Source organism: Myotis nattereri (assembly GCF_964212035.1).
Source record: "Myotis nattereri genome assembly, chromosome: 2".
Taxonomy (NCBI): Eukaryota; Metazoa; Chordata; class Mammalia; order Chiroptera; family Vespertilionidae; genus Myotis; species Myotis nattereri.
The window spans coordinates 124,183,635-124,191,643 of NC_138076.1; the positions used below are offsets into that span (position 1 = coordinate 124,183,635).

Genomic DNA, 8,009 nt, shown 5'->3' on the forward strand with positions numbered 1-8,009 from the left:
TAACTACATAGTACATGTCAGCAACAAGGTAGATTTTTCCCCCCAATATTTTTGATCCGGAGTTGGTTGAACCCATGGGTGCAGGATCCACAGACAAGGGCCAACTGTAGTTTTGGACAATGTGAAAATCTGCATCATATTGACAGACTACTGGATGATGTGTGTGGAATTAGCATAAGCATATTAAAAACTAAACAAGCTTTTAAAAGGCAATTACTATCTCTAGAAAAATAACATTATTCCATGAAAAAATAATCATAGTATAATGACTTAGCAGAGACGAAAAACAGCTAATGACATCAGGAGTGACAGGGAAAAGGGATGGTAAGAAAGCTATATCTTATCCATCACAAGAGGAAGGTACCAATCACTAAAATCCACAAATCAGGAAACAAGAGCACATAGGTTATAATTTCAAAATGTGCTATGAGAAAAGTACATTTCTTAAGAAACAGACAAAAGAATTAAAAGCACTAGCCCATCACGCCAAATTTGATAAATTTGACTTTTTTTAAAAAAATGTTTTCATTTATTTCAGAGAGAGGAATGGAGAGGGAGAGAGAGAAACATTAATGAGAAAGAAACATTGATCAGCTATTTTCTGCATGCCCCTACTGGGGTTCAACCCACAAACGAGGCATGTGCCCTGACCGGGAATCAAACCAGTAACTTCCTGGTACAGGGGACAATGCTCAACCAACTGAGCCCAACCTGGCAGGGCAATAAATTTCTATGTTGCTCCCTGAAGGAGAACCACTGCCATTCAAATTCTCCTTAGCCTGTAACCTAACTTTCCTTAGAACCCGGGGTTGTGTTTAACAATTTAATAGAGGGAAGTGAGCATTACTCAGAAAGGTAAACTGAGAAAACTACTTTGCCCAACTCCAAACCATGAAAATCTCTGCAGAGGCAAATAAACCTCTGACTAGTCGTAATCAGGGTCTCCCAAGAGCCCTCTTGGGGCAACTGTTCATACTTACAGTGCCAGCTGGACTCTCAAATATCCCAATCTTGCCATCCTCCAACACCTGGTACAGCACTGTCATGAAGTCTATCTGGATGGAATAGGGTGTGAAGGGAAAAGGGAAATGGATGCCACCGATCTCCTGGTTTTTATCAGCCATGATCCTAAGGGGAGAAAAATATCTGGTAGTTCTCTGATGAACCAGGAAGAACGGGCTTGAAATCTAGAACAGTTCTTAAGAGCAGTCTCAATACTGATTACGGATTTTCTCCTTAGGCTCTACATTATTTGGCAAGCAGAGATCATGTTCTCCATCATGTGCATATCCCCATGAAGCCACACCAAATCATGCAATCCACCCAGCGACATTTATCACAAAGGGCTCTAGAAGAATGCAGAATACGAAAGCCCTTATACAGAAACTCCCTGCATTTCACCTGAGGTACTTTTGCTGCCTGGATAGCCTTCTAATGCTTCTTCAAGAGGCTTGGAGATTTCCTCTCAAAGACCTGTGCCCTGGGACCAAAGATGTTGCCTGTATTCACTTCTGTAGCAGTCTTCCCTCACTTCTGCACAGGGCGGTAATTGCATGACAAATGCTGCTTTATCCTGATGGGAGACCTGTAAATAGAATCATGACACACAGGCAGAGAATTACAAGTACAATTACAGTTTTTCTGACATGGCACAGGTTAATGTACATAACTTTATATTACAGACACCGTTAGTTTGCTGCTTAGTTCATTCTACCTTCCATTTCTGTACAAACAAGAGCTGCCTCCAAAAAATGTTTTGGCCTCAAGAATCAGAGGGAACCAAGATGGCGGCATAGGTTAACACCGGAGTTTGCTGCCTTGAACAACTACTTCAAAAGTGAAACTAAAAAACGGAACGGACATCACCCAGAACCACAGGAACGCTGGCTGAGTGGAAGTCCTACAACTAGCAGGAAAGAGAAACGCATACGGACACTCAGAGGAGGCGCAGTGCTGAAGTCAAATTCTGAGGTGCGGAGTGCGAGGAACCGGCTGGCGGAGGAGGGCGCGGTTGGCATTTTCAATCGGGAGGGAGTCGCAGACTCTGAGCTCCAGATACAGGCGAGTCTTTAGGGACCCAGACTCAAACGGGAGAAGCGGGACTGTCTGGCTTTGGTCAGAGCGAGTGCAGCTTTCTCTCCGAGGATTGCAGCCGTTGCTGGGACTCAGAGAGGCAGAGCCCCTGGGGACAGGACTGAGAGCCGCCATAACTGCTCTCTCCGGCCCACCCTGTTGATCCTGTGCGACCCACCCCGCCCAAGCCCTACACAGAGGCATTTGCCGGATAGCCTCAGGCAAAGGCTAGATTAGCACCTCCCTAGAGGACAGAAGTTCTCTCACTGCAGACACAGCTGATTCTCATAGCCACTTGGCCTGGAGGTCAAACCCTCCCTGGTATTAGCTACAACAATCAAGGTTTAACTATAAGACCGCACAAAGACCACTAGGGGGTGCACCAAGGAAGCATAACAAAATGCGGAGACAAAGAAACAGGACAAAATTGTCAATGGAAGATATAGAGTTCAGAACCACACTTTTAAGGTCCCTCAAGAACTGTTTAGAAGCCGCCGATAAACTTAATGAGATCTACAAGAAAACTAATGAGACCCTCGATGTTATATTGGGGAACCAACTAGAAATTAAGCATACACGGACTGAAATAACGAATATTATACAGACTCCCGACAGCAGACAAGAGGAGCGCAAGAATCAAGTCAATGATTTGAAATGCGAGGAAGCAAAAAACACCCAACCGGAGGGGCAGAATGAAAAAGAATCCAAAAATGCGAGGATAGTGTAAGGAGCCTCTGGGACAGCTTCAAGCGTACCAACATCAGAATTATAGGGGTGCCAGAAGATGAGAGAGAGCAAGATATTGAAAACCTATTTGAAGAAATAATGACAGAAAACTTCCCCCACCTGGTGAAAGAAATGGACTTACAGGTCCAAGAAGCGCGGAGAACCCCAAACAAAAGGAATCCAAAGAGGACCACACCAAGACACATCATAATTAAAATGCCAAGAGCAAAAGATAAAGAGAGAATCTTAAAAACAGCAAGAGAAAGAAACTCAGTTACCTACAAGGGAATACCCATACGACTGTCAGCTGATTTCTCAACAGAAACTTTGCAGGCTAGAAGGGAGTGGCAAGAAATATTCAAAGTGATGAATACCAAGAACCTACAACCAAGATTACTTTATCCAGCAAAGCTATCATTCAGAATTGAAGGTCAGATAAAGAGCTTCACAGATAAGGAAAAGCTAAAGGAGTTCATCACCACCAAACCAGGATTATATGAAATGCTGAAAGGTATCCTTTAAGAAGAGGAAGAGGAAGAAAAAGGTAAAGATACAAATTATGAACAACAAATATGCATCTATCAACAAGTGAATCTAAGAATCAAGTGAATAAAACTGGTGATTATAATAGAATCAGGGACATAGAAAGGGAATGGACTGACTATTCTTGGGGGGGAAAGGGGTGTGGGAGATTCGGGAAGAGACTGGACAAAAATCGTGCACCTATGGATGAGGACAGTGGGTGGGGAGTGAGGGCGGAGGGTGGGGTGGGAACTGGGAGGAGGGGAGTTATGGGGGGGAAAAAAGGAACAAATGTAATAATCTGAACAATAAAGATTTAATTTAAAAACAAAAAGAAAAAACAGAATCAGAGCCTTCTGTCTGGCTCCTGCCCTTTTAAAACAGATCAATGGTCAGCCTACAGATATCTAAGGCATCCAGCCTGATTTTATCAGCTCTGCACTTTCTGTCCCTCCCCAGGGAATGAGGAGTCCTCAATGACAGCTCAGCCCCTCAGGAAGTCTCTCCCTTTAGTTGGCCCCCCTACAGTGCTCAAACACCCTCCCTCCAAATACGTGTGCATGCACACACGCAGGCCGCTCTACGGAAAGTCACTCTTTGATGTCATTACCCTGCATTTAATTTCTTCATAGTTCTTAGCACTCAACTCAATTCATTTAGTCCTCCCCACTACAGTATAAGATGCATAAAAGAAAGAACTCTGTCTGTCTTGTTCTTGCCTGCCCCTAGCACTCACCATGCCAGGTGCTGTGACAAGTAGCAGGGATTCAATAAAAATTTGATGAATATACAGCAAGCTTGACATGGGGGCTGTAGGTGGAGGTTTCTGTTATAGAAACCTCTTCAGAGGTGTCAGTGGAGGATGTCCCATAACTTAAATATCTAGTGCAAGGCCAGTTCTTTAGTCGTTTCAAACTGTCTTCATATAACCTCACAACAACCATGTGGTCAGTATTATTACTAGCTCTATTTTACAGATGAAGAAACTGACAGAAAGATTAAGTCACTTGCCCACTTGGTGTGGCTCAGTGGTTGGGTATTGGTCTATGACACTAGGAGTCACGATTCAAATCACGGTCAGGGCACATGTCTGGGTTGCAGGTTCCATCCACAGTAGGAGGTGTGCAGAAGGCAGCGATCAATGATTTTCTCTCCCTTTCCCTTCCTCTCTGAAATCAATAAAAAATTTGTTTTCAAAACAAAAAGTTAAGTGACATGTCAATAGTCACATAGCAATTGCCTGAATCCAAGATTTGAACGCACATCTGCCAGACCTTCAAGCTCCTAAGCTTTGTATTTCCTCATTCTTCTCGCACCAGGGTAAGGTGAAAATAGACTTGTTTACCAAATTTTAGAATAACAACAAGAAACAATACAGAAAAAAAGTAATGACTGACCTAGCTGGTTTGGCTCAGTGGATAGAGCGCCGGTGTGTGGACCAAAGGGTCCCAGGTTTGATTCCAGTCAAGGGCACATACCTCAGTTGCAGGCTCTTCCCCGGCCCAGGCCCTGGTTGGGGCATGTGCAGGAGGCAACCCATCGATATGTTTCTCTGACATCGATATGTCCCTATCTTTCCCTCTCTCTTCCACTTTCTCTAAAAATCAATGGAAAAATATCCTCGGGTGAGGATTAAAAGAAAAATAAAGTAATTATTATTTCACTCCCCGTGGATGGTAATTATGGATCTCATTATTCCAGAAACAGCACAAGCTCAGTCAGAAGTTAAAGAAGGTTTTAGATAAATCCACAAATAGTAGATACACTATGTGTGCTTTAAGAATGCTTAGTGTAGCTTTTTCTGACCTCTTCAGATTGGCTGCCTGGAGGACAACCATGACCTTCCACACAAGTTCTCCCTAGAATTCCCCACCAGTGCTAAGGCACAAACCTCATGCTCATTAAATGAGGTAATAAGAGGTTATGGGAAAGTGTAAGTTTTGAAACTGTTCATTTTCTTCAGTCTTCAATTATCACTTGTTCTTTACTTGGGGATAAACTATCGCTACAGACTGAACTGTGTCCCACCCTCCCTCAAACTCATGTGTTAAAGCCCTAACCCCCCAACATGAGATTCTATTTTATTTGGAGGAGGGCTTTTAGGAGGCAATTAACATAAAATGAAAAAGGGTAATTAAGATTAAATTAAGGTATAACAGTGGGCCCTAATCCTTACTACAATTGGTGGCCTTCTAGGAGTAAGAGAGAGCTCTCTCCTTACCAGCCATGTGAGGACAAGTACTAGTAAGAAAGGAACCGACCTTCTGCAAGACAGGAAAAGGGTCCTGGACAGGGAACAGAATAGGCTGGGACCATAATCTTCGACTTCCCAATGTCTAGAACTGTAAGGGCAAAGATAAAAAAAGAAAAGAACTTTGGCCCTGGCCAGTGTGCTAAGTGGTTAGAGCATCAGCTTGCAGCTCCAAGGGTCCTGGTCAAGGATACCTCAGTGGCAAGTTCCCCAGCCCTGGTAGGGGCGGGAGGCAACCAATCTGTTTCTCTCCCACGATGTTTCTCTCTCTCCCCCTCTCCTACTTCCTTTCCACTCTCTCTAGAAATCAATGGGGAAAATATCCTCGGGTGAGAATTAAAATAGAACAAAAACAAACAAACAAATACTCTGTTGTTTCAGCCACTCAATGTATGGCATTTTGTTATGGCAGCCAGAGAAGACAGAAACAATTTAAAAGCACAATCCCCATTTTAAGTCCCTACAATGCTTTAACTTCACACGCCTGGGAGACAACACAGCCCCAAAAGAACACGTTTTCTGCACCTACAGTTAATCCAGGCACAGCACCAGCGGGGCTGCAATGCTCCCACAGCAGGGGACATGGCCCGGCCTCCCACCTCCAGCCTCAGAGCTCTCACATCCTGTAGAAAAAACCTGCTACTTGGTGTTTTATCCACTTTTCATTGCACATCCTCCAACAATCTGGTCAATTCCATTCAACCGAACCCTCTTGACTGGACCCCACTCCACCTTGCTTTTCTGAAGGGCAGAGCCATTACCAGTATGGGCTCTGAGGTCAGGCTTCTAAATTTGGGACCCCAGCTGTATTCTTGCCTAAGTTAATAGCCCTAACCCTCAGTTTCCCCGCGTGTAAAGGAGAGACAGATAAAACTGCATATCCATAAGGTTGCAGTGACCACTAAATAACTTATAAAAAGCGGTTAGCACAGATGGGTTACTGAAGTCCCTGGTGCGTGTTAGTTATTATTACTCCAAAGCACCACTCCAGTTCAACTGCAGATCCCGCCCTCACTCACCTCCCATTCGCCCTTGCACGGGTTTCTCGCCTATCAATCACACGTTAGCTCCGCCCCTCCGTGCCGGAAAGGTTTTTCCCGCTCCCGACGCCCCCCGCCCCTCCGCAAACAGCCACTGGTTAGCACTTACACCGGAGGACGTCCTTTCTCATGTAGGTTCTCCTCGTCCTAAGCTTTGTTACCACGCGACACCGTGACCACTCTCTTCTCGGGCAAGACAGCTTCGCTTCAGGCCAGGCGGCTGAGGTATGAGAGATGAGGTCGCGGAGCTTAAGAGGAGCGTGCTGCGTTTCCATGTCCCGCGCCACTGCGCGTGCTCCCTTGGGGACTTGGGCGTGGTCTCTTTTTGCACCACTGCGCTTGCGCGGCTGGCTCCTGCAGTGACTGTTTCCTGGAGATAGGAAAGCTGCAGGTGGTGGACCCTGGGCCAGCCTTTCTGACCACACACAGCCTTTGGGGTTCATGCCAACCTGCGACCTCCTTGCAGTCCTGTCCCGTGCAGGATGTTTGATCCTCCGCCTATTGGCGCAGATGTGCTAATCTCCACAGATGATTGGCTGGAAGAAATGGGCTCATATTTACCAAACACTGCAGGCAAAAAGGCTAGCAGAAAATTGAGAAACCAGTATTCTGATCCTCGCTGTTGCCGGGCCTTAATATGTGAACGTGTTATTTTTACCTCTGAATGGACAGTACTCGCCTCAACTGGGTTGTACAGTAACTTGGACGTCTTTTTTTTCCAATTTCAATTGTCATGCAATATGATATTAGTTTCAGGAGTACAACAATACTGATTGGACATTTATGTGACTTACCTAGTGATCACACAATTAAATCTAGTACCCTTCTGACACCATACTTACCTATTAAAATGTTATTGACTTTCCTGTATGCTCTACTTTACTTCCTCTTGACTGTTTTTATAACTGGCAATTTTTTAAATATATATTTTTATAAATTTCAGAGAGGAAGGGGAGGGAGAGAGAGACAAAAACATCAATGATGAGCATCATTGATTGGCTGTCTCCTGCACACCCACTACTGGGGATCACCTGCAACCCAAGCATGTGCCCTGACTGGGAATCGAACCTGGAACTCTGAGTCCAAAGGCGGATGCTCTATCCACTGAGCCAAACCACATAGGGCTATAACTGGCAATTTGTACTTAATTTCTTCACCTTCTCCCTGACCCCCCTTCCATGTGGCAACCAACGATTTGTTCTCTATGTGATTTTGTTTCGGTTTTGCTTGTTCCTTCGTTTTGTAAACTCCCCATATGAATGAAATCCTTTGTTGTTTGTCTTATTTCACTTAGAACAATACCCTCTCGGCATATCCGTTTTGTTGCAAGTGGCAAGATTTCATTCCTTCTTATGATTGAGTCATATTCCATTATATATGTACCACATCTTCTTTAT

At 44.5% G+C, this 8,009-nt stretch overlaps 1 long non-coding RNA gene across 2 annotated transcripts; it reads right to left on the reverse strand.

Annotated features, from left to right (window-relative positions):
• Positions 1-385: 385 nt before the first annotated feature.
• LOC308514842 lies at positions 386-6,911 on the reverse strand. Of its 2 annotated transcripts, XR_013995623.1 has the most exons (4): positions 6,722-6,906; positions 5,583-5,663; positions 1,402-1,585; positions 386-1,128 (listed from the first exon to the last, which is right to left on the reverse strand). It is a non-coding gene; the product is annotated as an uncharacterized lncRNA (long non-coding RNA). The 2 variants fall into 2 exon arrangements; XR_013995622.1 differs by lacking the exon at positions 5,583-5,663 and having other exon boundaries at positions 6,722-6,911.
• Between the last annotated feature and the right edge of the window lie 1,098 nt (positions 6,912-8,009).